This window comes from Pinus tabuliformis, chromosome 3_1, assembly GCF_031772625.1.
Source record: "Pinus tabuliformis cultivar Carrire ecotype Pingquan chromosome 3_1, CPIR1, whole genome shotgun sequence".
Lineage (NCBI taxonomy): Eukaryota > Viridiplantae > Streptophyta > Pinopsida > Pinales > Pinaceae > Pinus > Pinus tabuliformis.
In genome coordinates, this window is record NC_142301.1 from 392,523,779 (window position 1) to 392,546,648 (window position 22,870).

Sequence of the window (22,870 nt, forward strand, 5' to 3'; positions counted from 1 at the left end):
TCACAAAGTGGGCTGAGGCCATGCCCACTTACAAAAACACTAGTGAAACAGTAGCATTGTTCCTTTTTAATCATATTATCTCAAGGTTCGGTATCCCGAGAGAGATTGTCATTGACCATGGCAGTAATTTCCAGAATCAACTAATGTCTGAATTGGCTCTCAAATTGGGTTTTCGGCAGGAAAATTCATCTCCTTAGTATCCTCAGGCCAATGGACAGGTCGAGGTAGTGAACAAAACCCTTAAGACGATCCTGCAAAGGAAAATTGACAAAAATCGATCCAATTGGCATCTTATGTTGTATCCGGCTCTTTGGGCATACTGAACCTCCGTAAAGACTGCTACAGGTTCTACACCTTTTCAGTTAGTTTATGGGGTGGAGTCTATCTTTCCTATCGAATGTGAAATTCCATCTCTTAAGCTAGCTGCTGAGCTCCTTCCAGAGACTTCTAGTCTTGAAGAGTGCCTCCTTCATTTGGAACATCTCGATGAGCAGTGTCGAGATGCCGCCACAATCAATGAGGCTCATAAGAAAAGGGTTAAAACTTAGTACGATAAAGCTGTCCATCCTTGAGTCTTTTCTAAATGTGACCTTGTCTTGGTCTATGACCAAGATAAGGGCGCCTTGGGGGCAAGCAAGTTCAAGCCTATGTGGTACGGTCCCTTCATAATTAAATGAGTTTTAGAAAAAGGGGCATATGAGTTAATCGATTTTGAAGGAAACAAGTTGGTGGAGCCCCGAAACGGGCTCTACCTCAAGAAGTACTTTGCTTAAGTAGAAGCTAGGCAATGGATTCTTTGTACATTTTGTATATTTGTACATATCTCAACGAGAGTTTTTGATATCGACACTTTTTGGTCTGCTGTGGCAGGTGTTGATGGATGACTTGGTCTATTTTGGATTCGCCGATGGTGCTAGTTGGCACACTCAGAACCTCGCTTCAGCAGCTTGGGCACTCTACTATCCAACTGGTCAGTTGATGGTGTCAAGGGGAGTATGAATTGATCCCACTTCAAATAATATGGCTGAGTATACTGCCGTCATTAATTTACTATCCGAAGCAATTTCTTATGAAATTGATTCGTTGGTAGTTTATATTGATTCACAATTGATAGTGTCACAATTGAATAACATTTATTGGGTAAGGGATCCATATTTATATCACCAGTATTTAAGGGTGAGGTTGTTGTAAAGATCATTTACTTACATTAATTATTTGCACATTCCAGGATCTCATAATTGGTTAGCTGATTCTATCGCTAATCAAGCATCAGATTGGCACATCAATCATTCATCACAATAAAAGTAAATATCAAAAAGTCGAACTATATATATATATATATATATATATATATATATAGATATCATAAAACATCTTGAGTGTACATAAGTGTGTCCAAAATAATAATATACAAAATTGGGACTCAAATGCCCATAATCATGTCTAGTACATCTAATGCCCCGGCTCAGGATGAGCGGCTAAGTAGGCAACTACTGCTTTGGCCACACGCCTAAGAGTACGAACCCAGTCTCCTGGCATGCCAACCACATGACGCTGCATATCTATAGGGAGATCCTCTATGGCCTCCATCGGTACTCGGTGAGTTAGTCTCACCAAGTGCTGCTGAATCGTGTGTAGAAGTCGCTCTATATCTGCAGCCGCCTCTTCGGCCCCTCGACCGCGACGTTCATGCCGTGGGAACCCATCTAGTCACACTGGCCCAATATTTGGAACATGATCATCATATTAGTCATTTGAATCCTATCAAAAATATTTTTTCAAAATTCATTCTTATATTTGAAAAATTACAAAAAAATTATAAAAAATCAAAAACACTTACCTATGTTGCCCCATGTTGCGGTCGGTGGTAATACTAGATTGGGATCTCCTCGGAAGTCCAACCCAGCATAAGGGTAGTCATCTACGATGATGATCTGCTGCTCCCACCAGGAGAAGAAGTCATCATCGAATGTAGTCTGTGGGATGTCCCCACCTCCTAGACATTTCATCAAGTCATCCCACCTACCCATTCGTGGATCTCATGGGGTGCTGATCAAAACCGGTACTCTAGGACAAAGTGTAGGGACCCTCTCAAAGAAGAAAGAGCACAAAATAGTTCCATATTCGAAGTTTTTAGTTTGCCTTTTCTTGATTGAACTAAGCTGGCTTTTTAGGTTGGCCAGAAGAGGGGAACACCAGTCAAATACAGTAGTGAGACAATCTACCACCAAGCTCATGGCTAACTGTGATGCCTGGTGAAAAGAAGCCGATCCGTTCACTCTAGCTATGGTGAACATGATTATCCTCAGCGATAAACTCTCTATGTGTTTGATTGGAATATGACTTCCAATCTTTTCCCGATGTCCCAGGCAATATATATGTACGTAGTCCTCAATCGAGAGACTACCTTGTGATCTGCCCATCGAATGTACCACCTCTCCCCTCCGGGAAAGGCCTGTGATGAAATAAATGTCTTCAATCTCTATTTTGAGAGGCATCCTGTCAATCATAAATGAGTCATCCTCAATGCTCCAGTAGTGAATGAGCATTTCTGTAGGTTTTAACCCTGTACAGAAATTACTTGCATACGAATTCTTAAACAAAGAAAATAAACAATGCGAGAGCATAACCCATAAAACACATATGCATAGAGATTTTTCCCTGGATCCCAAAACCGGGACTACTAGCTTGATTTTTCATTATGTTCCTTTCAATGTTACAATACATATTTATACATGCCGAAGCATCCAATACCATGGACCGAAAACCATCGCGTCCAATACCATGGACCGAAAACCATCGCGTCCAAAAAACATGTGTGAAAATCATGCACAAAACCATAGGTGGGTCCGCCCAACCTAACATATGGTCCAAAACCAAAATTTTCCGGGGCGCTGCCCCGGACCCCATAAAGTGGGGTTACGGGTGCCCTTCAAACCCCCTATTAACTACATGGAAAGAATATAACACAACCCAACAATCTCCCACTTGTTGTTTTCTTTCCACAGGGGGCCACAGGAGAGCTTAGTCATGTTTTCAACCCTGAGATTCCCATTGCTTCTCTACACCAAGAGAACTTCTCAGAGCTCACAGATTTTGTCAATGCATCTGCAGTATTCTTCAAAGTGTCTACCTTTACCAGCAACACCTTTCTGTCTTCTATCATATCCCTCACAAAGTGATACTGAACATCAATGTGCTTTGTCTTTGAATGATAAGCAGGGTTCTTTACCAAGAAAATTGCACTTTGGCTGTCACAGTCTATTCTTATAGCTCCCTGTACTAACCCCATACTTGAACACAATCTCTACAACCAAACTGCTTCCTTGCTTGCATGAGTGGCTGCCATGTATTCTACCTCTGTAGTTGATAGTGCCACTACAGATTGTTTCTTACTCATCCAACTGACTGCACCTCCAAATAGGTTAAACACATACCCACTTGTAGATCTTCTCTGATCCAGATCTCCAGCCCAGTCTGCATCAACAAAGCCATGAATATCCAACACTCTGTCCAATCCTGGTCTTCCTTGGTAGCACAAACCATAATCACTAGTGCCACGCAAATACCTGAAAACCCGCTTCAATGCTGTCCAGTGCTCCTTCCCAGGTTTTGACATAAACCTGCTCAATACTCCCACTGCATGTGCAATGTCTGGTCTAGTACAAACCATTGCATACATCAGGCTACCCACTGCACTTGCATATGGAGCACGGGACATGTCCTCTTCCTCTTCTTGTATCTTGGGACACTGTTCAGCAGATAACCTCACACCTACAGGAATGGGAACCTTCACCGGTTTACTATCCTGCATATTAAACCTCTGGAGTATTGTCTCGACATACTTCCTCTAGTTTAACCAGAGCTTCCTCTTTGACCGATCTCTTTTAATTTCCATGTCCAAAATATAGTTTGCAGCACCAAGATCTTTCATGTCGAATTTGGAGGACAATTGGGTCTTCAAATCCTGGATAATTTGTTTGTCATTTCCAACCAGCAACATATCATCCACATACAAGACCAGATAAATAATACGGTCACCAATTAATTTAAAATACACACAATGATCTGCTTTGCTTCTGGTGAAGCCAAGTCCCCGTATAAATGTATCAAATTTCTGATACCACATCCTTGGTGACTGTTTTAACCCATACAGAGACTTCTTTAACTTGCATACCAGTTCTTTCTTACCCTTCACCGCAAAGCCTTCAGGTTGCTTCATGTAGATTTCCTCTTCCAAATCCCCGTGAAGAAATGCTGTCTTCACATCCATCTGTTCTACCTCAAAATCAAAAGCAGCAGCAACAGATAAAAGTAATCTAATAGAAGTTACCTTGGCAACAGGAGAAAAAATATCACCAAAAACAATTCTCGGCACTTGGGAATAACCTTTTGCTACCAACCGAGCTTTGTATTTCTCCACCTTTCCTTCTGCATTTGTCTTCTTCTTGAACACCCATTTGCTACCAATGGGTTTCCTTCCAGCCGACAACTCCACCAGATCCCAAGCCTCATTTTTGTGCAAAGATGCCATTTCATCGACCATGGCCTCTTTCCAGAGTTTTCCATCCTCTGAATCCACTGCTTCCTTCACAGTTCTGGGATCATTATCAGTAACAGACAAAGCAAAATTTGAACTGAAAGCAGATGGACTATACCTTTCTGGCTGCCTTCTTTCTCGAACTGATCTTCTCACAGCCGGAGTTTGTGGCTCTTCATCTTCTGATTCCTCCTCTGCTGCAGAGTCTGATTCTTCCTCCTTTGGCTCAAACTCTATCTTCTCAGGTTCCTTTGGTTGGACTTCATGTTGAATAACATCTTTTACCTCTCTGAACAACACATCTCGGCTGTACACAACCTTCCGTGTGACTGGGTTCCCAAGCTTATAACCCTTTAAACCATCCTTATACCCAATAAAGATGCACTTTTCAGATTTACTATCCAACTTGGTTCGTTTCTCCTTTGGAACATGTACATATTTATCACATCCAAATACCCTTAGATGTGAAAGAGAGGGTTTCTTACCAGTCCATACTTCTTGTGGAGTCTTATCCTCCAACGCTGATGAAGGTGATCTGTTGATCAGGTAGCATGCAGTATCCACCGCCATTGCCCAGAATTCCTGTCCTAACGCAGCACCACTGAGCATGCTTCTTGCCCTTTCCATCAACATCTTGTTCATTCTTTCTGCGACTCCATTTTGCTGAGGTGTATATGGAGTAGTCTTCTGCCGTGCTATACCACACTTCTTACAAAATTCTTCAAATTCCTTGCTGCAAAATTCTCCACCATTATCTGTCCTCAGCACCTTTATCTTCTTCTCTGTCTGATTTTCCACCAGAGCCTTAAATTCTTTAAACCTGTCAAAGACTTCAGATTTCTTCTTAAGAAAATATATCCATGTATTCCTTGAGAAGTCATCTATGAATGATACATAGTACACAAACTTACCCAGTGATGGAACCTTCACAGGTCCAAACACATCACTGTGCACAAGCTCTAATATCTGTTTCGTCCTCTTACCACCAGAGGGGAAACTCACCCGATTCTGCTTCCCATATACACAATTTTCACAGAAATCAAAATCCAGAGAGCTATTATTCATACCTTCTACCATATCTTTACCATGAAGTATTCGAAGGCCCTTCTCTCCAATATGTCCAAGCCTTTGATGCCACAACATGGTCTTCTCTCCAGAGACCACTAGATTCTCTACTCCATTTTCAGGAACCATGGAACTATTGCACCCATCAACAACAGTGCTACCTTGCAGCTGGTACAGAGTTCCAATCCGAACTCCCTGCATTAATATCAGTGCTCCTCGAACCATCTTGCAGGTATCTTTCTCGAACACCGTCTTTACACCTGCATCATCCAACTTGCTTACAGAAATCAGATTTCTGGCCAATGCAGGAATATGTAGAACACCCGGAAGTGTTCTAACCCTTCCACCTTGCAACTTCAACTTTACTTTTCCCCGACCAATGATTCTAGCCTTCCTATCATCTCCTAAGAAGACATCACCACCATCGTATTTCTCATACTCGCAGAACCACTCTCTATGGGGAGTGAAGTGAAAGGATGCACCTGAGTCAATCAACCATGTCTCATGATCTACATGTGTACTTGAAGAAGCCAAGTACACATCCCCACCTTCATCTGAGGTGGTTTTTGCCTCTGCAGAAGGAGCATCATCAGATCCCTTTCCTTTATCAGGAGCTTTAGATTTACAATCCCTTCTGAAGTGCCCTTCCTTTCCGCATTTCCAGCACACCACCTTTGTAGGTTTTCCTGGAGATTTAGATCTCCCTCTAGATTTAGATCTCCCACTCGATGACCTATTTTTCTTTCTGTTCTGGGACCGTCCTCGTACAGACAAGGCATCACCATTCTGGTTGTCCATATTTTTCCATATCATCTCCTCCGTCAGCAAGGCTGAGACTATTTCATCAAACTGCAAAGTAGTTGCATTGCTACCTATTGCAATAACCAGACTATCCCACGAATCTGGTAGAGAACACAACAGACTGATGCACTTATCTTCATCTAAAATTTTAATATCAACAGATAATAACTGACTTACCACAGTATTAAACGCATTCAGATTCTCTGTCACCGAGTCTCCATCTTTCATCCTCAGGTTATACAGTGTTTTCTGCAGGAACAGTTTATTCACCAGAGACTTAGATTGGTACAAAGTCCCTAACTTGACCCACAAAGCCTTTGCCGTAGCTTCCCCTGATACATTCAGCAATACTGAATCCGAGACACACAATCGTATTGTGCTCTTTGCCTTTCGATCCAACTTCTTCCATTCTTCATCGGTCACTCCCGATGGTTTAGTACCCGGATCTACCGCGATCCACTGATCTTTATCCACCAACAGATCCTCCATCTTGAGTTTCCACAACTCAAAATTCTGACCATTGAACTTCTCAATCTCTATCTTTCCACTGCTCGCCATCTTCTTTCACCACCAGAATCGATCTCGCAGATCTCCCACTGAATAGGGTCTACCACAGGCCCGAGCGAAACCCCTCAGCAACAAAGGCGTCCCCTTGAAGCCAAAACAACTCTGATACCAAATGTAGGTTTTAACCCTATACAGAAATTACCTGCATACGAATTCTTAAACAAAGAAAATAAACAATGCGAGAGCATAACCCATAAAACACATATGCACAGAGATTTTTCCCTGGATCCCAAAACCGGGACTACCAGCTTGATTTTTTTTCATTATGTTCCTTTCAATGTTACAATACATATTTATACATGCCGAAGCATCCAATACCATGGACCGAAAACCATCGCGTCCAATACCATGGACCAAAAACCATCGCGTCCAAAAAACATGTGCGAAAATCATGCACAAAACCATAGGTGGGTCTGCCCAACCTAACATATGGTCCAAAAACAAAATTTTCCGGGGCGCTGCCCTGGACCCCATAAAGTGGGGTTACGGGTGCCCTTCAAACCCCCTATTAACTACGTGGAAAGAATATAACACAACCCAACAATTTCGAGCAGGCAAGTGTTTGCTTTCATATTTGGCATTTTAAAGAACTTTAGCAAACCGCATCCAAAGCATTAGGATCGTTCATAACCTCATCATCCACTGAGGTATGCTCTCTTTCTCTATAAGTGACTGGCATCCTGAAGAAAAAATGAATTTAGACTGTTAGTTTTTTTCTTTGAAATTTTCACGGCGTATACACGGGTCCATTTTACACACAGTCGCATGTAGGGCATGCGTATATGCGGGTTTCATATATCCAACCTGCGTATACACCGTGATGAAATTTTTGACAAAAATTCAACGATAAAACTTAAATTAAAAATTCTAAAACTAGTCACAATTGAATGCAAGACAAGTTTAAGGATTACCTGGTGATTTTGGAAGGATATGAATGGTTGAATTTGGCGTATGGAAAAGTTTTCTCCTTTTGCTCCACTCCTTTGCTCTCAAAATCAAATGGTGAAAATGGTGAGTCCAAAAAATATTTTATAGGCTTTGAAAATGCAAAATTTTTTCAAAACTTGATTTTGTTTGGTCTCATGTAACTTTTAACTTGGGAGCTTGGAATGTCAAGAATGGTTTGATTTTCAGGACATTTTGGATGCTTTTTTGACAGTTTCGAGACGGTTCCATGACTGTTGACCTGTCATGGCAGGTATCATTTTCTCACTGGCATATAGGTTAGGGAAGCCCTTTTTTCCGTTGCATTATGCATACTAGCCTCCACTTGTCGATAAAGTTTCCATAGGGTCGATCCCATTGTGTTATGGTTTGTAAACCACCTTCACTTGCCGATTTTTTAAATCATGACACAATGGTAGAGCCATCCTTTTCATGGGCATCGTACTTAGCACCTCACTAACATTTGTTGCCCATGCTGCTTCGATCTGAGTAGGCTGGGGAGTCCTCTATAGTCCCGCCATGACTTATGCGATGAAGGCTCATTCCTCTTTGCTTCCTGGCTCTGTTCTAGCCTTATACCCTAGAGGCTCCTTTGTGTTGAGTTGTACAATTGCATTGCATTTTGACCATTTACACCTTTTGGCCTTGAGCCGGCTTCACTTGGACTCGTGTTTAAGCCAAATTTTGACCATGACGACTGCGAAATCAAACTTGCATGCCCTTGACTTCTGAAACTTGACACATATTGACCCGTGGAAAGAACACACCTTTGAGTGTCTTTGACCAGTTTTCACCTCCTTGCATTGAGCATAGGATTGTTCCAATCCCAGGAACTAGATCAGATGTTTCACCGACACTCATTCTTTCCATTGTACTATAACATTCTTTTATTCTTTTTCCATCTTAAAGAAAAAGACAAAAAAATTATATATTCCAAAAAAGAGCGGGAACGTGACAATATTCCCACTTATTGTTGGAAGCTAGTGTGAGTGATGTCGCCCTTGAACAAAGAACTCAAAACAAAGTCTCTTCCGTTTGGACAGGATTTAGTTTGACTTAGGCATGCCTTAAACTTGTTATTGAGTCAGTGCTCCCCCGATTGGTTATCTCTTCCAATCATATGGAGGGTTCGTTCCTGCCTCCTATACGACGAACTTATACAGAGTCATCATATGCTGCCACATAGTCACATTGAGTCGTGCTTTTGTTCAAGGAAAGTTAGCCTGAGTCAGCCTCTCTGCGGTGTCTCTTGACTCATTTTTCAGTAGGCCATGCCTGGTTGTTAGTATCTTGTCTATCATCACATCAGCTATATTGGTCCTTTACTCGTGCTGGTTTGAGAAGGTCCCCATTGAATTCTTGCTGGCGGGTCTTGTCCTTATCGACGACGACATCTTTCTCTAAGGATAGGCCTAGAGTTGCACCCTGGCTCTATTTTCATTATTGATAGGTCACCTTGTGCTTAGCATCGATCAATATTATGGGTCTTGGACTGAGTGGTTTCCCTTGTGTTCGACATCAACTTACATTATCACACATTGGGATTCATGCAGTACCTTGGTTTCCATTTGACCCTATTGGTGGATACCTCGCCTCTGCATTAGCTTTCATTATTGGTTGGTTCAGAGGGTTTCTGTCGTGCACTAGCCACATCTTGTGTACGCCGAAAACATGCTTCGATCGGGTTACTACATTTTTTTTCATCCGATTCCCTCCACATTATTGGCCTACGGGTTACACTCGTGCTAGATTGATGAAGGATGCCTTAATGCCTTCCTTCTAGCGGATCTTTCCCTATCGACTATGACTCATTACTTTGGGGAAAAGATCTAGAGTCCATTTGGCAGTACCTTGGGGTTTGCAGTCATTAGTGGCGGATCCTTCGCTATCGAAAGTGGGAAACCATCATTGTCTCCTGATTGATAGATTCTTACAGGTGTTTAACTTCAGCTCATATATTCACACTTGTTAGATTGTACTGGGTACCTTGACGCTCATTATCATTATCAGTGAGTAGTCTCGCATTTGTTAACGGTATACATCAATGACTGGTAATCAAACGATTTCTCACATGGTCGACTTCAAATCATTTATTCCCATGGTGTAGAAATGTACCACGGTGGTCGGTGAAGACCTCAAGTTGCATCAACATTCATTGGTTCACTTGACAATTGCTCCTGTTGCTGCTAGTTGATACCACTCCACCTTATATGTTGCAGTCATTCACAATGACATTCTATATGCTGGCACCTGAGTTTGCAGTGTAGTACCATCTTACTCCATCATGTTCATTTGGTACTGCTTAAGATCAGTCTTTGATATCAGTGATCTGCTTCATCCTTCAGCATCATTGACATTCTTATATGTGATATTCAGACATGTACTTGTTCGATCATGATCAGATGATCCATTATGTACTTTCCAGTGTTTATACTTGTATACTTAGTGGATCCACTTGTACTTGATATGTGGACATGCTTTACTTTCTCTGAGCATGGGTATGCCAGCCTTAGACAGTGTTTCTTTCTGATCTCCTTTTATGGCTTGGCAGGCTGAATTCTGGTGAAGTCCTTTTCAGTTTTTGACAGATTTCCTTTCCATGTACTTGCTTAATACATTTCGGCCATCATGTCCCCCTTTTGACCTCATATATTAGGGGGCATCTATTATAGCTCCAAATCTCACTCTTGATGTTTGTGACACTGCACTCATGGCCTAGGGCAACCCCTCCTTCCAGACCTGGTCCCAATATTTAAAAAACAATGTTTTACTCCCTATACGTGACATTGCCCTAAGCTAAACGCGTGTGTACATGGGTCCGTGTATACCCAACCCACGTATATGTCTTAAAACACTTAAAAAAATTAAATCTCCTTAATTTCGGGTAGAGATCACGGGTTTTACCTGTTGATTACCTATTAGTGCCCATGGCCCAACTGTTCCCGACAAATTCCCAACTAAAAAACTAATTTGGGAGAAGTATAGAAGGCTTCAAGGGGAAGGCCTAAAGGAGGAGAAGAGATAGAGAAAGATCACTCTACTAAGAATATCCCTAACCAGGTCTGAATATCCTTGTGCTTCCAGCACTTTCCCCATTACAAGAAACCCTTGTTTCCTTGTGTTATGATGTCTTTCTACTACTTGAGATATCTTGGAGTAAGTCATGGAAGGAGTTTGTTGAAGGCCTGAGACTGGACGAATCTGGAGGACGGTTCCTCTTGGAGCCTGCGAAAGGAAGATTTAGGTGAAATCATTCCTTTCTGTACTTTAGTTATCTATAATAAAAGAAACACTTGCCTTGTTCCTGATATAAATCTTCTTCATGTTTATGACATCAATGTCATGATTCACATATGAATGGTTGTTTTAATTGTATAACTAACTACCTTTCAGTATGCTATGAAGATGATTTCTTTATGATGCTTGGTCAATATACTGCTGTACTTTCTAGAATTGATTGTTTTGCAGTTTGAAGGACTAAAAGAAACTCTAAAAGGGTTTGGACTCTAGTTGGATCTTCCCAAATGAAGGACCCCCAGGTGCACCCCTCTTCGCGTAGTTTATTTATATTAGCATCATGGCTGTGTGGAATGCATGTTTTTCTTTGTAGATAACCTCTAATCTGCTAGGGTATCAACCCAAGACCCTAGGGGAACTTATCCCTTAACACACTCACAACTATAAGGATGGAAGTGTTGTTTCCCTAGCCTTCCACAACCTACAAGGTTGACACCCTAACAATTGGAAGAGAAAAGAGAAGAAGGGCTTTGTTACAGTTGTGATAGCAAATACACTAAATGTCATAAGTGTGCTATGAAGAAATTATTTTACATAGATTGTGAAGAGGAGGAAGAATAAGAACAAGAAACGTCAAAAGAAGAGGATATACACTAGGAACAAACCCTAGAGAAAGAAGAAATTAATCCAACCATATCTTGTAATGCATTGGCCGGAATTACCACTCCTCATACTATCAAGATAGAAGGACATATCAAGAAGAAAAAGGTAATAGTGTTGATTGATTCAGGAAGTACCCATAATTTTATTCATTGTTAAATAACCAAGGAATTGAATTGCTTCTTATATCTAGCACCAACGTGTCAAGTGATGGTTGCAAGTGGAGGAACCATAAATTTCTCTGGAAAGTGCCATAATATTAAGCTATCCATGGGATAATATGTATTGAATAGCCCAATTCTTTCCATTCCAATGGGTGGTGCTGATGTTGTACTAGGAGTCCAATGACTACAATCCTTGGGTACAATAGCTTTTAATTTTCAAGAACTTTTCATGAAATTTTATTTGGAAGGAAAGGAAGTTGAATTAAGAGGTATCACAGGGAAACCATCAAAGATAATCAACTCTAATGGAATGACAAAGCTTCTAAAGAAATAACAACAAGGCGTAATTGCACAATTCTGTTTGCTAGAGGTTCCCACATCAAAATCATCTATTTCTCTAGATATCCAAAAAGTCTTGGACAATAATTCCAAGGTATTTGAGACTCCCAAAGGTCTCCCACCTATTCGTGATCATGATCATGCTATTCATTTGATTCCAGGAAGTGTTCCTCCAAACATCAGGCCTTACAGATATCCCTATGCCTAAAAGATTGAAATTTAACGTATGGTTGCAGAAATGCTAGAGGGTGGTATAATTCAACCTAGTCAAAGTTATTTCTCTACTCCAGTAGTATTGGTTCATAAGAAGGATGGATCATGGTGCATTTGTCCGAATTATAGGGAGCTCAACAAGTTCACTATTAAAGATAATTTTCCCATTCCTGTCATTGATGAAATATTGGATGAATTGCATGGATCAATTTACTTCACCAAGTTGGATCTTCGTTCAGGATATCATCAAATCAGAATGAAGACTGTAGACATTCCGAAAACAACATTTAGAACTCATGAGGGTCATTATGAATTTTTGGTCATGCCTTTTGGCCTTACCAATGCACCTTCTACATTTCAAGGTTTGATGAATTCCATTTTCAAACCCACTCTGAGAAAATTTGTGTTAGTATTTTTTGATGCTATACCAATATATAGAAAGTCTTGGAAGGATCATGTTCAACATGTTGCCAGGGTGCTCAAACTATTGGAGGGGAAACAATTATATGCAAAAAGCTCCAAATGTTTCTTTGGAGTACAAGAGGTGGAATATTTGGGTCGTATTGTATCTAATGAAGGTGTTAAGGTAGACCCTAGCAAAATTAAAGTCATTAAGGAATGGAAAATCCCCACATCCATAAAAAATCGAAGAGGGTTTCTTAGGTTGACATGGTATTATTGTAAGTTTATTAAGAATTATGGGAGATTAGAAGCACCTCTAATAACATTATTGAAGAAAGTTGCATTTTTATGGACTCCAAAATCAACGAAGGCCTTTGAACATATTAAGGAGGCAATGTGCCAAGCACCAGTCTTAGCTATACTATGCTTCACAAAAACCTTTATTGTGGAATGTGATGCCTCAGGCAATGGAATTGGTGCTACTTTAATGAAAGAAGAAAGACCCATTTCTTTTGAAAGTCATCCAATAAAAGGAAAGTATTTACAAAAATCTATTTATGAGAAGGAAATGTTGGCAATACTATATGCACTTAATAAATGACGACCCTACCTAATGGGAAGACACTTCAAGGTAAAAATGGATCATGACAGTCTTAAATACTTTTCAGAACAAATATTATCTTCAAAAGAGCAGCATAAATGGGTCACAAAGATGTTGGGTTATGACCTGGAAATCATATACAAAAAAGGGAAGAAAAATGTTGTGGAAGATGCACTCTCAAGAAAGGATGAGAATGTGGGAGCATTGCTTTGTGCCATTTTTATTATCCAACCAATTACTGCGTTCAGCTTTGCTATAACTGATAGATATGTCAATCACGAACTCAGTAATTAATCCACCCAAAATAATATCGATCCAATGCTCATCGCAAAAATGAAAGAAAAGAAGACCCATACCCAACATTCTACTTTGAACATCCAGATGATGAGATCAGAACCATGCGAAGATCTGCCCAGTGTTAATATCGTTACGCGAAGTGGTATAGCTACCTAGGAGGATAAAGGGAAACAACCAGAGGAAAATGTATGGGTACGTAAGGCTGTTGAGAAAGATGTTGGATTCGATTTGAATAAGGCAAAGGAAACTTTTATGGAGGCAAAGAGGAGCTTTTCAGATGTTAGAGATTCTACATCCAAGGCTCATAGTACATGCATGGAGAAGCTTGAAGAAGTCAGTGCTACGCAAGAAACAGATCTTTCATTGTTGACATCTTTCTTACAGACCTGCATGAAGCTCTTAAGGACCAAAAATTAGTAGAGGAATTGCAAGAGTTTATATACAATTGCGCTGGGAAGGGTAAGCCACTGCCTGAGCAGCACAAAATGCATAAAGTGGATAAGGGAAAGAAAATAACTGGTCGAGAAATGAGATTGACTTCACAGATCAGAGAATTCGAAATGGACCAGGTGATCCTATATTTGGGATTTGATGTGAATGTCTTGCCTAAACAAACATTGGAAATAATGGGAAGGCCAACGCTAAAGTGGTCCCCAATTCAACTACAAATGGCGAACCAACATAAGATAATTCCGATGGGGCATTTACATGGAGTGACTATAGATATTGAAGGGGCAAACGTCATCAATAATTTTGAAGTAATCAAGATAGTGGATGACAATAATCCTTGCCCAGTGCTGCTTGGAATTGATTGGGCATTTGATATGAATGCAATCATCAACTTGAAGAAGTTCAACATGACATTTGAGAAGAAGGAACTAAGAGTGATTGTTCCATTAGATCCAGCTGAGCGTGCACAATATACTGAACTAGTTCGAGATTACTATGAGGAGGATCAACGTGTGAGACGAACCAATGTATCATGTCCGCGCATGGAACATGGGGTATCTGCATGCAATTCAGTACAAGCAAGACTTGTGGATGTTCACGTATACCTGGCGGTCTTCGGGGTCTTCCCAAAATGTGCCTACAAATTCATCATTGATCTCTGACCATTTCAGCTTGATGTCCTTGTCTAGAATCAACTTAGTATCTTCATTGATCAGTAGACTTGCGGACACTCGCTCAACTGCTGCTCCACTTGCACTTCCGTCAGTGTCCTTTGATCCTACTGCCTTAGAGGCCATTGATCCTAAACTGTTAAGAGGTAGATGAACACCTGCTAGATCTGGAGACAAAGTGACATGCATGGCAAGACATCTGTTAGCAAAAAACAAAGCAAACTTGAGGAAAGACATCTAACATACCTGGTGATTGATAGGCAAGGATTGCACAATTTCTTTTGGGAGGTTGGTTGACTGGTTGCTAGAACTATGCAAAAGGTAGTCTAAGCTGTTTAGGGAGGCTGACTGGCTGCTAGATTTGTGCAATGCACAATCTAGGCTAGCGTGCTGGTTGTTGGAATTGTACAATGCGAAATTTCAGTTGGAAATGGTTGTAGGCCCAGTGACTGCATTGCGCAATTTTCTAGGCCAGTATTCACTGTCACTTAGAATTGTGCAAAGTAGGTATAGAGGATAGTTACTAAGCAAAAATGCGCATTTCCTGAGGGGAAGACAGAGCCTTCCCTTTCAGAATTATGCAATGTTGTCTTGGTGAGGCAGAGTCCAGGCTAAGGCCGCCCAGACCCACCAATGGGAAATTGAAAGAAAATGTGAAAGTAAATGCATGGTGATACTAAGTGTAAGCAGAAGGAGATGATCATGCATGGAAATAGTGAATGAAATATTCAGAAAGTGAAACGAAATTCATGTGCGTGAAGCGAGTTGCCGAATCGGCAAATGTTTGTGAAAAACAATTTCATGCATTTGACAAGAGTGAGATACTAACAAAAACTGAAATGGTGCTTGTACAACACAGTATTCATGTAAATGACAACAAGCGTTCAAAGAAATCAAGCAAACACCACTCACACAAGAGAAAACAAAAAAGCGACAGAAATGCTGCAAAAGACAAGTTGAGACCACTTACCCGTGAAAAAATGAGTAGAGTTGGCAGGTGAAGGATTTTAACCTTTCTAGACCTTTAATCACCTTAAAGGAATAGAATACATGTCGTTGCCCTAGGAAAACTTAATAATAAAATTTGAGATCCCCGGCAACAGTGCCAATTCGATGTTGTACCTCTGAGATAATAATGGTCAACAATTATGCCAGAGAATCTAAGATAAATGTTTTGGGGGTTTTGTTTTTTAATTCGGAAGACCAATGAATAAAACAAATATAGAACTGATATACCTAACCCTTTGAATAATATCAATATCTCAGCAAAGGGCTGCTATAAATTTAACACAGTGATAAAGCTTGAATAGTGGTGAGAAGAAAATAAAAAATAATATGATTATCACAATTCTCAGATAGATAATTAAATAATCATAAGTATGAAAACCTCTGACCGATGTTCAGAAGGTTCAAGAGAATATGCTTATGCTTACAACAAGATGCTGATGATTTATTGATTCAGAGGGAATTAATTAAACAGACAGTTCATTAATCCATTCTCTTTAATGATTATCACTTTAGAAGCTTATAGGAATAGATTGAGACACAATTATTCCTACCTAGTTATCTCTGTAAAGTCATAAGAATATGAAGAAAAACATAATGAGTAATACTGGAAACACTTACAGGAAACACAAGATGTGTAAAATAGAATTTAGAATCCTTTGCTTTGTATTAAGGTTCCATCAAATATCTAGAAAAGTCAAGTACATCAAATATCTAGAAATGCTTCATCAATGGTGCAACCCATGATAACTCGTGAGGAGAGTTATTTATACTGCAGTAGGAAGAAAAATATCCTAAACTGCCTTTACAAAAATAGATTATTTACACAATAAAAAATAAAAATGTCTAATAATCTGGCACTGCTTTGGTGCTGTGCTGTTTGATGACTATCATTGAAAAAGTTGAAAAGTGGTTGAAGATAGCTGACTGTTCCCTCAAAAGCTGAATGCTATTCAATCATCCTTGATTAAGTAAATCTGTTAATTCTTCCCAGCATTTCTTATCTGGGATAGAAATCTTTGTTATCCTCTTTTGGATTTCATCCATCTCGGTGTATTAAGTAAAAGTAGTCTTTACCAAAAATATATGCTTGATTTCATTCGAGATGAAGAAAGAATCCCTAAGAGTTTTTAAATATGGGAGCTGTTTACTTTGTCTGGTTCCTTTGTTTAAACAGTCAAGGCTCTGCATGAATGTTTTCCTCTTGGCTTCTATGTGTAATGGTTTTCCTCTCAGCTCTATGTGTAATGGTCTTCTCATCTGAATATAGGCTTTTCAACAAATTTCCTTTCGAGTCTTGGAGTAAACAGGTTTTGCGACTGGTATTAGAGTTGTTTATCCAATCTCTAGTCTTCGGCTGATTACCTGCAAAACACAACAATAATTAAGAAAACACAGGTTCACAGGGAAGAAGATTGATGGCTTTGTTTGGATAGGGATGCCTAAGGAAGGAGTTATGGCAATATTTTGAATGTAATTGGAGGTCAAATGGCATTGCAAAGGTTTAGGGTGGTGCTGAAGGGTTTAATGGGATTAAACTGTGAAACGGGCAAAAGGCACGAAAACAAGAGTTTTTAGGGTTTTAAAGTGTGACGACCAAGTTTTTGAATATGGCACGAATGTTAGAATAATCGGCGGTTTATCGGGTTGGCGAGGAGGCAGTATTAAGGGCCGTCGCACTATTTATGAGGCGAAGGTGGTTTTGAGGAGGGCTCACCTGATATACCCTAGCGCGTGACACGTAGCCTTAGGGGGGGTCGGGTAAAACCGATTTATCAGACGGGTATTGTTTGGCCATCGGGCGTGGCCGATATGGATGTGGAGTGTTGGATTAAAGGAAAGTTGATCTAACAGTAATCGGGCGAGGGAAGCGAGTGGGAGATAAAACATGGGCTTAGGATGGGCCCCAAAGCTTTAAAACTTGGCGGTATGAAATTATTTGAGGTTAATTACGGGTTTAACAATGATCGGGTGGAGCTTAATGAAGTGAAACATGATGTGGAGGGAGTTTATCATATGAGCGGGGAATGAACGGTTATGAAGGATATGATAGGCGGATGTGGGTCTAGGTGATTTAGTGAACAAAGTGATAACATATCGCAAATCGCACTTTGTTATGCTCAATGGTTCATTCTCTTATGAATTATGCGATGCGATATTATACTTTAGGAAATAACCATTTCAACATTTCAAAACCTTCAATTTCTACCTACCCTTCTATTCCTAACAATTTTACTTATCTTTCCTGAGTGCATTTGAACTAGCAACTCAATATTTTCTTTTTATGAACAATCTAACTCTATACCTTATTTATTCCATTGGCTCAGATTAAACTGTTGAGCCAATTTATTTTCTACCTATGAGAACAAATCCAATTATGATGCAACTGTATAATTAGATAAAATAACCTAGTGTGGCATCTAAACAAACTGTACACAACTAAATTTACAATGAAGGATTGGCATTTAGATTTGCAACACTTTCAGAGTTTATTTCTTTTTCTTTTCTGTCTAACCTAACATTTTATTTTGCCTTTATTTTTTAGGGCATCTACCCTAATATTTTTTTTGATATGGACATATTTATCAAAATATTTTCCTAACATTTTTATTCAATATTTTTTTTTGTCCATATCCTATCTTAACATTTTATATATACATTTTCAATTTTTGTCTAATTTATTCAAACTTATCAAAACCAAAAAATGCTACAACATTTTCTCCAACTGGGGACTTCTTTCTCTTGTAGAATGTAGAGAACCTGTAGATCCATGTTCCTTCTCCTTGGGCTCTAGAGTCTTTGCTGTAAAAAATCTCACTGACAGCTTAAAAAATAAAAGAATCCAGAGTTTTTACAATGAAATGTATCCCAAAATCTTAGTACTGAATGAAATGCTTGAGAAACCTTCCATTTACAAGATAAGTGGAATATTTTCCCTCAAGATTTTGTAGCACAAAAGTGTTGTTACCCTTTACTTCAGCAATTGCTAATGGGCCAAATCATAGATTATCAAACTTGACATGCTTTCCCTTTTCCTCCCTTCTAGAGTCCCATCTTAGAACTAGGTCAACTTCTCTGAAGTCCCTTTGTCTGTCTCTTCTGTCAAACAAGATTTTTATCTTATTATGATATTTCTTCAATTTGTATTGAACTTCATCTCTGTTTTCATTTAGTTCAATAATCTGATTTATCCTTCTTGAAAAATCATCAAGTTCATCTATTGAGTCCTGCAAGAATTTTAAAACTGGAAAATCCAAATTGGTGGGAAAAATTGCATCTTTCCCATAAAATAATTGAAAAGGATATTTCCCAGTAGATCTTTTTGGAGTTATTCTGTTTGCTAATACTGCATAAATTAAATGAGAGTCCCAACTCTTTTTATGATCTGCTAGGGTCTTTTTGATTACCTTTACCAAAATTTTATTTGAGGATTCTACGAGGCCATTACCTTGAGGGTAGTATGGAGTTGAATGATGTAACATAATCTGATATTTCTGGCAAAACTCAATCATTTTAACACTAGAGAATGCTGCTACATTATCTATGACAATTTGAGTTGGGCAATCAAACCTAGATAAGGTATTTTCTTCAATGAATTTGATTACTACTGAATCAGTAGGATTTCTTATTGGAATTGCTTCTACCCATTTAGTGAACTAGTCTGTTGCTAGGAGGATCCATCTGTGTTGATTACTTGAAGTGGGATGGATTTATCCAACAAAATCTAATCCCCATTGAAGGAAAGGTGCTGAAATTATTGATGGTACAACAAATGTCTAACAAGGAACACAACCTCTGACCTTTGCCCCTACTTGCAAGAACAATGTTGGCCAATAAAATCCTCCCCTTAAAATCTTGTATGCTGTTTCTCTCCAAGAATAATGTCCTCCACAAAATCCTGCATGAAACTGATCAATGATTCCTTCAGTTTCTGATTATGTTAAACATAATAACAAAATATTCAGTGGATCTTTCCAGTACAATTTGCATTTATGATGTAGTACTTGACTGCTTTCAATTTAATACTTTTACACTGGGATTTGGAAAATGATGCTGGGCATTCAAAATGGAGCAGAAAATTTACAATGTCTTTATAACAATCTGACAACAGAAATTTGTAATCAATATGTAAAGGGATAATTTGATCTGAAGGTAAAGGTTCTTATCGATTCTTTTCTTTAGGTTGAAGAGAAGGTTCTTGTAGATTCTCCCCTTGTAAAATTAGGAAAGGTTCTTGTGGATTCTTCCCTTGTGCAAGGACAGAAGGTTCTTGTGGATTCTTCTCTTGTACAGGGACAAAAGGTTCTTGTGGATTCTTCCCTTGTACTTCTAAAATAAAATTGATTCCAAGAAATTTGCAATTGGATTCTGCTAGAAGCTTGGCTAATCCCTGAACTTTTACTAGCTTTGTAGTTTTGATAGTTAGATCAAGCTCAAGTATTTGAGTGATCCACCTAACTCTTTTCCCATTAGTGTCAGGTTGAGTTAAAACAATTTTTACAGCACCATTAGGAACATAAGCAGTAATAGGTGAATGTAGGACATACATCCTGAAATATTTCAGGGCTTGAATGAGGGCATAGGCTTACTTCTTGATTATGTCATACTTAATCTCGACATCTCTCATAACCTTACTGGAAAAGGCTATGGGTTGGTCATGGGAATCTTCATTCTTTTGTAATAGGACAACAACAAGGGTTGTTTGTGAGGCAAAAGAAAAGATACTGAATGGTTTAGTATAATTGGGGCTGGCGAAGGTGGGAGATTCGGAAATAGCTTTCTTGATCTGATCAAATGCATGCCTGGAAGAGTCAGTCCATTTAACTTCATGATCCTTTCGGAGCATGTCAATTATATCTTTTACAATCTCTGCATAATTTGGGATGAATTTCCTTAAAAAATTAATCTTACCCAGAAAAGCTTGAATTTCTTTCTTATTTCTAGGTAAGGTCAATGTTTCAATGGCAGGCACACGCTTGGGATCAATTACCACTCCTTCCTTTGAGATTATATGGACCAATAGTTTTCCTTATTTAATAGCAAACAAAGACATTCTAGGGTTCAATGATATCCCAAATTTCCCACACCTGTTAAAAACCTTGTTCAAGTGCTTTAGATGTTTCTGATCAGACTTAGAAAAAACAGTAATGTTGTCAAGATAAATAACCAAAAATTTGTTTACATGATCCATGAAAGCTACATCCGTAGCTCTCTGAAATGTTGCTCCAACATTTTATAAGCTAAATGGCATTCTAGCGTACATAAATGTACGTTAGGGTGTAGTGAAGACTGTCTTTTCCCTGTCTGCCGGATCAACATTTACCTGATTATAACCTGAATAACCATCAACCATAGAAAGTCTTTGTGCTCCTGAAACCATGTGAAGTAACTGATCCATTTTGGGTAAAGGGTAATTATCCTTTAATGATAATTTATTCAAATTTCTAAAGTCCACACAAAGCCTGATTTCTCCATTCTTTTTCCTAACAGGAACTAAATTTGCAACCCAATTAGAATATCTAAGAGGGAGAATGATCTGGGCATCTAGCATTTTCTTAATTTCCATTTTGACAGTTGGTAGAAGGGCAGGATTAATCCTCCTAATTTTTTGTTGATAAGGGGCTACTTCTAGCTTCAAAGGGATCTTATGCTGTATTAATGAAGTATCATAAGTTTTTAGACTAGCATAGGTCAAAGTAAAAACATCCTTATAATTTTGAAGTAACTTAATATATTGAGTTTTAATCTCAGGGTCTAGAGATGCACAGGTTTTGATGCTTTTGACATCATCATTTGTTCCAATGTTAATTTCTTCTATGTCCTCTTCCGAAGAAATGGATTGAGGATTTCAGAGAACATCATTTTGATCAAACAATTTTTCTAAAAGTATCAAGCCTTTGGGAATAAAATTGTTAGAAAATTGAATAATATTATGATAAGCAATTTTTGAACTAATGTTGGCTTGTATGGGCCTGACCTAGGTTCAGAGGTGATTTAGCCAAACAAATCCCAGTACTACTGGCCCTTTCGGCAACAGTTCGCAGAGCGTGGACTTAGGTCTCACTCGAAGTAGTATGGGAGGGTGCTAGAACCAGGTTTCTGCACCCTAAGGATGTATGATGAGCTTTTGGTGGTCCGTGGTTTGACCCTGCGTGCATGTCACTACGTGCACCTATTAGTCCTTTGCAACCTGTGAGGCCACCTTCGTGCAGCCCTACCTGGGCGTGACCCGTATTATACTCAAGTTCCTTTCTATTTAATCTATTATTACTCAATTACTTAACTGATCGGTGTAAGATTAGCGATAATTAACAGTACATACAGTAATCATATAGGTGCACGCGATAAACAAAACAACATAACTGTAAAGAAGGCAATACATAAGCAGATGCACAGAAATAGGAATCAACTTCTCTTTATTATTCTTCATTCAAGATTACAGACTCAACATCGCCCTGTGCACTCAGCTGCAGGGGTCCGCGCACTCAGCTGCGGACTCTAATAGGCCTCTGCGCACTCAGCTGCAAAGCCTCTTCCTACTACTATGACCCAATACACTTAGACTCTTACATTATGCTTCAACCATTCATATTAATCTCTCTCTTCCTTCTTTCTACAACTTAGAGCCTCGCTCTATTTATATAATCCCATGGTCTGCCGACCATGGGTAGGCCGACATGACTTTACATTACATTACAATACTTTAGGGTGGAAAACCCTATGACTCAACCTATACTTCGTGCTCCACGCCCACAATTCATGGAGTCTTACAATTCATTTGACCAAAACTTAGGCTTTGAGCCCCAAAACATGCTGTGGAGGGATTCCATGCCCAATAGGCTCCCAACACAATCATCGTGACTCGTCCCCAAGTCACTTAGTCAGCGTGGCAATCTTGGCGCGGAGTCCCTCC